The sequence below is a fragment of the Heptranchias perlo genome, chromosome 6 (assembly GCF_035084215.1).
Source record: "Heptranchias perlo isolate sHepPer1 chromosome 6, sHepPer1.hap1, whole genome shotgun sequence".
In the NCBI taxonomy this organism is placed as follows: Eukaryota; Metazoa; Chordata; class Chondrichthyes; order Hexanchiformes; family Hexanchidae; genus Heptranchias; species Heptranchias perlo.
In genome coordinates, this window is record NC_090330.1 from 79,230,879 (window position 1) to 79,240,736 (window position 9,858).

General features: G+C 45.5%; 1 protein-coding gene across 1 annotated transcript in view; it reads left to right on the plus strand.

The window, feature by feature from the left end:
* The window catches only part of bcl9 (BCL9 transcription coactivator), a 253,735-nt gene that overhangs the window by 192,030 nt on the left and 51,847 nt on the right, over positions 1–9,858 (plus strand). The window lies entirely within an intron of this gene.

Below are 9,858 nucleotides of genomic sequence, written 5' to 3' on the forward strand. Positions count from 1 at the left end.
AGTTCTGGTCGCCACACTACAGGAAGGATGTGATCGCTTTGGAGAGGGTGCAGAGGAGATTCACCAGGATGTTACCAGGGCTGGAGCGCTTCAGCTATGAAGAGAGACTGGGAAGATTGGGTTTGTTTTCCTTGGAGCAGAGGAGGCTGAGGGGGGACATGATTGAGGTGTACAAAATTATGAGGGGCACAGATAGGATGGATACTAAGGAGCTTTTTCCCTTCGTTGAGGGTTCTATAACAAGGGGGCATAGATTCAAGGTAAAGGCGGGAGGTTGAGAGGGGATTTGAGAAAGAACTTTTTCACCCAGAGGGTGGTTGGAGTCTGGAACTCACTGCCTGAAAGGGTTGTGGAGGCAGGAACCCTCACAATATTCAAGAAGCATTTGGATGAGCACTTGAAATGCCATAGCATACAAGGCTACGGACCAAATGCTGGAATATGGGATTAGATTAGACAGGGCTTGATGGCCGGCGTGGACACGATGGGCCGAAGGGCCTCTATCCATGCTGTATAACTCTATGACTCTATGACTCTATGACTTAGCCAATTTCATATCCATGCTACCACTGCCTCACTGGGCTTCAACTTTGCTGACAAGCCTATTATGCGGCACTTTATCAAATGCCTTTTGGAAGTCCATATACACCACATCAACCGCATTTCCCTCATCAACCCTTTCTGTTACCTCATCAAAAAACTCAATCAAATTAGTTAAACACGATTTGCCTTTAACAAATCCATGCTGGCTTTCCTTAATTAATCCATACTTGTCCAAGTCACTGTTAATTTTGTCCAGGATTATTGTTTTAAAAAGTTTCCCTACCACTGAGGTTAAACTGACTGGCCTGTAGTTACTGGATTTATCCTTACACCTTTTTTGAACAAGGGTGTAACATTTGCAATTCTCCAGTCCTCTGGCACTATCCTTGTATCTAAGGATGATTGGAAGATTATGGCCAGTACCTCTGCAATTTCCATCCTTACTTCCCTCAGCAACCTAGGATGCATCCCATCCGGACCTGTTGACTTATCTACTTTAAGTACAGCCAGCCTTTTTAGTAGCGCCACTTTATCAATTTTTAGCCCATCCAGTATCTCAACTACCTCCTCTTTTACTGTGACTTTGGCAGCCTGTTCTTCCTTGGTAAAGACAGATGCACAGTATTCATTTAGTACCTCAGTCATGCCCTCTGCCTCCATGCGTAGATCTCCTTTTTGGTGCATAATCAGCCCCACCCTTCCTCTTACTACCCGTTTACTATTTATATTGCTATAGGAGACTTTTAGACTCCCTTTTTTGTTAGTTGCCAATCAATTCTCATACTCTCTCTTTGCTACTTTTATTTCCTTTTCCACTTCCCCTCTGAACTTTTTATATTCAGCCTGGTTCTCACTTATATTATCAACCTGACACCTGTCATACGCCCCTTTCTCTGTTTCATCTTACTCACCATCTCTTTCGTCATTCAGGGAGCTCTGGCTTTAGTTCCCCTACCTTTCCCCTTCATGGGAGTGTACCTTGACTGTACCTGAACTATCTCATCTTGAAAGGCTGCCCATTGTTTGATTGTAGTTTTTCCTGCCAATCTTTGTTTCGAATTTCCCCAGGCTAGATCCATTCTCATCCCACTGAAATTGGCCCTCCTCCAATTAAGTATTTTTACTCTAGATTTCCCCTTGTCCTTTTCCACAGCTATTCTAAACCTTATAATACTATGATCACTGTTCCCTAAATGTTCCCCTACCGAAACTTGCTCCACTTGACCCACCTCATTCCCCAGAACCAGATGTAGCAATGTCTCCTTCTTCATTGGGCTGGAAACATACTGAGAACACACTTCAGAAATTCTTCCCCCATCTGCCCTTTACACTGTTACTATCCCAGTCTATATTAGGATAATTGAAGTCCCCCATTATCGCTACTCTATTGCTCTTGCACCTCTCTGTAATTTCCCTGCAAATTTGCTCCACTATATCCTTCCCACCAGTTGATGGCCTATAGAATACACCCAGTAGTGAAATGGCACCTCGATCATTTCTTAACTCTAGCCAAATAGATTCTGTCCTTCACCCCTCCAGGACATTCTCTCTCTCCAGCACTGCAATATTCTCCTCTATCAATACTGCCAGCCCCCTCCTTTCTTTCCTTCCCTATCTTTCCTGATCACTTTATATCCCAGAATATTTAGTACCCAATCCTGCCCTTTTTTGAGCCAGGCCACCGTTATCACCACAACATCATATATTCCATGTGGCTATTTGTGCCAGCAGCTCACCAACCTTATTTACATATTCTTCATGCATTTACACCCATGCACTGTAAACTATTTTAGACCTTTTATTCTTTTTTAGTCTGATCCCACCTAATACTATTTCTTACTCTGGTGCTATCTGTCTCTCCCAATCCTTTGTGCACCTTGTTTCTCCTTTCTAATGCTACATTCTGGTGCCCATCCCCTGCCAAATTAGTTTAAACCCTCCCCCCCAGCACTAGTGAACCTCCCTGCCTGTACACGTCCCACCTCCCCCAGAACTGGTCTCAATGCCCCAGATATCTAAAGCCCTCCCTCCTGCACTATCTCTCCAGCCACGCATTCATCTGCTCTATCCTCCTATACTCATTAAACGCGTGGCACCAGTCCTGAGGTCCTGCTTATTAATCTCTTTCCTAGCTCCCTAAAATCTGCCTGCAGGACCTCACCCCTCTTTCTACCTATGACGTTGGTCCCATATGGACCACGACCTTTGGCTGTTCGCCCTCCCCCTTCAAAATGTTCTGCAGCCTCTCAGTGATATCCTGGACCCTGGCACCAGGGAGGCATGTCTGTGGCCGCAGAAACGTTTGTCTGTTCCTCTAGCTATTGAATCCCCCATCACTGTTGCTTTCCTGATCTTCCTCCTTCCCCCCCGTACAGCTGAACCACCTGTGGTGCCGTGGACTTGACTCTGGCTGTACCCCCCAAGAGGAACCATCGCCCTCACCAGTATTGAATGGTTAGACAGCAAGGTGCACTCAGGGGATTCCTGCACTACCTGCCTGGTCCTCCTTGTCTGTCTGGTGGTCACCCAGTCCCTCTCTGCCTGCACTCTCTTAAGAGACCACCTCCTGAAACATGCTATCCATGTAGCTCTGAGACTCGCGGATGCACTGCAGTGACGCCAGCTGCTGCTCAACCTCCAAAACCCGGAGCTCAAGCTCCTCCAGCTGATGACACTTCCTGGACCTGTGGTTGTCCCAGACATGGGAAGCATCCTGGAATTCCCACATGGCACAAGATGTGCATTTGACGGGATTTATGTTGGAACATGGATTGTCCCTGGAGTTGAACCTTTGACACTTGTTGGGTTGTGTCATCCCTGGCTGTAGGTGTTGGGTGAATCATGCACCAACTATCCAGTGTGAAATATTGATTATTCCACTGTCTCCCTGAAGCTTAGGGCCACATGGTGTCCAATAACTATACCTGTAAATTCATCTTTTCCACAGGCCTTACGTTTATAATGCCAATTCTATACAGTTATGGGCTATTGCTAAGTGACAGTGCCAGCTTCTCGACCCATAATTCAAACTCCTTTAAGAATGTATCAATGGCATCAGCTTCCTTTAAAATCTAATAGATCAATAAATATATCATATACTGGTCGATGAGTACCATGGGCAGTCTTTAACACAACACAATCACATTACCACTGCTTCTCCTTTTAAATGCATATTTCCTTTTTGTAGTTGATTGATTCATTGTCCAGCTAAAGCTCACATTTTTTTCTCCTTTTCCTCTATCTCCTTTGTGCATTTGCACCTTTCTCTTAAAAGTTGGCTAGGAAATGCTTTGGGATCTCCTGAGGATGTGATAAGTCAGTATATAAATGCAAGTTCATTCTTTAATGTTGGTGCCAGCTCTTTTGATGTCAGCTCGATTTTGTTCAATTTGACTCTTCTTGGTGCTGACTACCCTTTGTCTCCATTTTGTGCAACCCCAGCAATTTCTGCTCCTTTTCCGCCTCGTGTTGAATTGCCACTTTGCTTCTTTCAAATGGCAGCTGAACTTGTGCTAGATCATTTTGTCGTTGTTTTCATATAATATTGTAGTTTGTTTTGCTTGGTCAAATTTTTAACCTTTTTAACAGCCTGTCTCATTACTTCTGTTTTGGTCACAGAAGAAAGAAGGGCTTTTAATCCATGAGGGCTTGAGCTCATTCATTTTTGAAGCAAAAGTTCATCAAGGTAGCATTTAAATTAGGTGGAACATGTACAAAACTGGTTTAGAGAAGGTGACATTTAAGGGCAAAGAAAATCTAAATACTATTTAATCCAAAGTGTTTACACTTTTTACTGAAGAAAATAATACTCTTACCAATAATTTTTCCAAAAACCTCAATCTTACTGCTGCCAATAAGACCCTCCCTGATAGGCATTTCAGTGATGTCAGTTACAGGGAACACCCCGCCCCTTCCCATACATCAAAGGGGTGACGCCATTGTAAATAATGAGAGTTGAGCCTTCAAGACTGCTGTGAGTTGGGGGGAGGGTACCTTTCTAAAGACAAGCTTTGGGCCAGAAATTGCTCCCGAAATAACAGAGAAGATCAACTGCGCTCTCCATTTTCAGTGGCGAATTGAAGGAGCAAGTTCCCGCATTTGCGTAAGAACATAAGAACATAAGAAATAGGAGCAGGAGTAGGCCCTCAAGCCTGCTCCGCCATTCAATAAGATCTTGGCTGATCTATGACCTCAAATTCATTTACCCGCCCAATTCCCATATCCCTTGATTCCCTTAGAGTCCAAAGGGGTTAAATTCGATAACCCCCGAATCTGGGCACGTGATCGCAGCGCGTGATTAACCCCCGCTCAGTTGTTGCGATGCAGACAGCACATGAGATTCGTGCTGCCTGGTCATTTACCTGATTCCTGTGAGTAGCCAGGCCGAGCTGCGTTGTTGAGTGGCTGCTCACCAGCAGGGGGGCCCCAATAGTGCGTGAGTGGGTCACATCACGTAAAGGCAGCCTCCACCTCTTAAAGGCAGCCTGTACCTCTTATTTGCAAAATATAAGATACGGGCCTGAACGGAGAACGGATATTGCACACGTAAAACACAGATGCAGGTCCTGTCCCTATGTTCACAAACAGTTGCGTTATGTTGAAGCATTGAATAAAGTTGCGCACTACTCAGTAAATGACTCAGTCTCCATAGCTTTTTGGGGGAAAGAATTCCAAAGAATCATGACCCTCTGGGAGAAGAAATTCCTCCTAATTTTTCCTCCTCATTTCCGTCTTAAACGGGCGACCCCTTATTCTGAGATTATGCCCCCTCGTTTTAGATTCCCCCATGAGGGGTAACATCCTCTCAGCATCTACCCTATCGAATCCCCTCAGAATCTTGTATGTTTCAATAAGATCTCCTCTCATTCTTCTAAACTCCAATGAGTATAGACCCAACCTGTTCAATCTTTCCTCATAAGACAACCCTTCCATAACCGGAATCAACCGAGTGAACCTTCTCTGAACTGCCTCCAATGCAAGTATGTCCTTCCTTAAATAAGGGCACCAGAGCTGTACGCAGTACTCCAGTTGTGCTCTCACCAGCACCCTGTACAGGTGTAGCATGACTTTCCTGCTTTTATACTCCATCCCCCTAGAAATAAAGGCCAATATTCCATTTGCCTTCCGGATTACCTGCTGCACCTGTATGTTGACTTTTTGTGTTTCATGTACAAGGATATCCAGATCCCTCTGTACCGCAACATTTTGTAGTATTTCTCCATTCAAATAATATTTTGCTTTTTTGTTTTTCCTCCCAAGTGGATGACTTCACATTTTCCCACATTATATTCCATCTGCCAAATTTTTGCCCATTTGCTTAACCTGTCACTATCCCTCTGCAGACACTTTGGGCCCGATATTACCAGGGCAGCGGGTTCGCGGCGGGGGGTGATTGAGCCCGTGAGTAACGCGCCCGGTGAAATCAGTCTGCCCCGAACGCAATTGCAGGCTGATTGGATCCACTTACCTCTTGTTCCGGGTTCCCCGCTGCTGAGCTGCACAGCAGGCGGACTGCGCATGCGCAGTAAGGTCTGTCAGCTGGATGAGCTCTATTTAAAGGGGGAGTCCTCCACTGACTGATGCTGCAAGAAATAGGAAAATTACAGCATGGAGCAGCCCAGGGGGAAGGCTGCTCCCAGGTTTAATGATGCCTCACTCCAGGTATCATTGGATGGGGTGAGGAAGAGGGGGGAGGACAGAGATCTTCCCCCCAGCGGGCGGGAGGAAGCGGCCTGCCTCTGCCACCAAGAAAGCCTGGCTCAAGGTGGCAGAGGAGGTCACCTGCACCACCAACATATCGCCCACCTGCATACAGTGCAGGAGGCGCTCCAATGACCTAAGTAGGTCAGCCAAAGTGAGTACTCTGTCTGCCACATCACTGCCCCCACCCCACATCTCCTTCTGCACTGCCAACACTACTCTGTCACATCACTCCTCACACCCACTCAAAGCTCATCCTCATCTTACCTGCACTTACTCACCTCGCCAGTACTCATCCCGCCACTACCACTCAACCCAATCCTTATACAATCCCATGGCTCTATCTCATACTCACCCTCTCGTGCATCTCTTTCACAGTCAGCCTCACTCAACCTGCCACTACCTGTGCTGCAGCCACAGGGCACGCATCACATATGTGCAGTAGGCAGCGTAAGGCAAACGCGTCGTGAGCATGAAGGGGATGCACAAGGGTGTTTGAGGGTTTGTCATGGTTTTTACTTATATTTAATTTCTTAGCAACTCACATCACATATTATATTGGCACCACTACTGCCACGTCTTTGCGAATCTTGTCTGGTTTGTGCAATAATGCCCTTTCCTGAGGATCACAATGAAGGCCCACAACTGATGCCACCCATTGTGTCACTGCAGAGTGGGTGTAGGTGTACTTGCAGGGCTCTTTTGTGCAGACGACTGAGAGACGTCGGCAATGTCCCCGGTGGCACGCTGGAAGGATGCCGAAGAGAAGTTGTTGAGGGCAGTGGTGACTTTGAGAGCGACAGGTAAGAAGATGGCGTTCGGGCCAGCCGGGAGCAGCTCGGCATGAAGGAGGCTGCAGATGTCCACGACTACATGTCGAGTGACTCTGAGCCTCCGTGTGCACTGCTGCTCAGAAAGGTCCGGGAAGCTGAGCCTCGGTCTGTGGACCCTGTGGCGAGGGTAGTGCCCTCTGCGACGCATCTCTCTCTGCGGTTGCCCTCCCTCCTGCCGTGCAGGTGGATGTGTCACAGCACTCTGTTGTGGAGCTCCACGTGTCAGAGGTGGACGGCGTGGCCGGCGAGGCTGATGATGCTGTTCGCCCTCCGAGGAGGTCATGACTGCAGCTACGGCGTCCCCCATCTGGAAGATATACATCTGAGGGGGTTGTCGAAAATAACTTAATTACCTATTATACACAATGCATTAACTCCAAAACAAATATTTTCAGACAAGTAAGAATTTATTACCAAGAAGCTTGTATACAAGGGAAGTCCACCTCAATCAAAGGTTGAGGCTACGACTTCGAAAGACAAAGGATTTAGCTTTCTTTTTATACACTTACTTTAGTAATGTTTGTCTATCATTGAATATAGGCGTACATGTACAATCTCATTGGTTCAAGTGTTTTAGTCAATCAAAAATAGGGACCCAACCCCCAGGCCCCCATCCCCCTCGATGGCCTCTCACAGGATCTGGGAAAGGTACGTTGCTTTAGCAACACAGCTCCCTTATCAGTAGAGACTGTCTTGGTCTCAAGGTTATGTGGTCATTAATTTCTGTTAGTTAGACAGTTATCTCATAAGCAAAGACAATAGCCCTTCTGTGTGTCTTTGCTGGGAAAGTGTCTTTGCTGGGAAAGTGTACACTCCAAGCTTCTCATTAAATTCAGCTGTTTAGCTAACATGGTCAACTTTTTCCATTATGCTTTGCTTCTATAATGGTTCAATATTTCTACATTAATATGGTCAGCTTTATGGTTTAAGTGTATTAGAAAGTCAATTTAGTAAGGCAAAGCTTATAGTTTTCCACATTCCCACCTTTTGTCCTACATATATATATATAAAAGGACAACACTTTAATAAGGCATTATTCCACCCAGACGTTCAAACTCCTCCTGTGTCGCCTCATCCTGTGTCACCCCTACTTGCACCATCAAATTTGTGGGCGCTATAGGTGTACCCAGGTTGGACATCATAACACAGCAGCATTTGACAAAGCAATAGGCTATAAGAATTATAACAATAGATATGAATAGTCCCTGAACTAGAGAAGTCCCAATAGAACCCAGCCATCCTGTTGCCCAGCCCCAAAGAGTGAATGAAGGGGGCTGCTTGAATTTCTCAGCTTCCCTTTGGATGTGATTGGCCAAATTAGTAATATTCTCTGAACTATCAGGTATGTAGGTACAACATTCAGATCCAATTAGTGCGCATGTTCCTCCTTTCTCTGCCAATAGGTAATCAAGGGCCATACGATTTTGAAAGGTGACCGTACGAATGGCTGTCATTTCTGCACTTATTTCCTTTAAGGCTTCTGCCGTATCATTAGCAACTATTTCACAGATATTGGCTAATTTAATAATTTCTCTGGTGGCCATGCTCACTCCCCACCTAGGGAAAGCAATGGCCCAGAATCGGTCAGCCTCAGTAATTACCCTCTTTACTCGTTGCCCAGCAGGATATTGAGGCAGGGATGATGAGTGTCGGACATATGGGATCACATATCCCAAGTAACATGATCCGGTCCATCTTTGAGGCAACCATGGGTATGCCTTGTGGCCACAAATAAAGTAGGTTTCATTATATGCAGTAACTGCAGGGGAATTCTTTATGTTTATTCTATCTATGTAAATTTGGCCACCTGTGCAAGGCTTCCATCTGATGGTACTACTGATGCTGGTTACTGTCATATTTATATACTGAGTGCAATTACTCCATCCCACTACATCACCCCCTACTGAATTCTTACTCAAACATATTGCTCCATTAGTTCTTGGTGTATTTATAGAATCATAGAATCATAGAAGTTACAACATGGAAACAGGCCCTTCGGCCCAACATGTCCATGTCGCCCAGTTTATACCACTAAGCTAGTCCCAATTGCCTGCACTTGGCCCATATCCCTCTATACCCATCTTACCCATGTAACTGTCCAAATGCTTTTTAAAAGACAAAATTGTACCCGCCTCTACTACTGCCTCTGGCAGCTTGTTCCAGACACTCACCACCCTTTGAGTGAAAAAATTGCCCCTCTGGACCCTTTTGTATCTCTCCCATCTCACCTTAAATCTATGCCCCCTCGTTATAGACTCCCCTACCCTATTTGTAAGGATTAAAAAAGGAGGTTTATGGGTCTGATCGTAATTAGGTTGGTACCACCCCCGAAATCTGGTTTCACATTTTGTTGTGATTGTGTACTCCTTCCTTCCATTGCTTTCTCACAAACATTGTCTTATTTGTTCTCGCACTCATCCAGCCACTATCTCGCATTCTGTTCCCATTAATTTCAATTTGATTTATTACCCACTCTGCTATTTCTTGGGAAGTTAGAGGGACTGGTCTGAGTGGAATGCCTCCCTTGGATTGAATTGGGATATGTGAGCACACCCAGCAACTAGAGATACCTTGACGCTTTGCATACATATATGACATGTATAAAAAAGTATTGACATGCAGTTCTCTTGAAACACGATTGAGTCTGCTTGCAGCAGGGGTTGTAGCAGGTTTTATGCCAGTTCCCACCCACACGATCAGGCATGCCGAGCCAATTATTCTCATATGATTTAAAAGTTTAGGACATGCCATGCTGCAACAGTCTCTTATAACAGTTTAATTA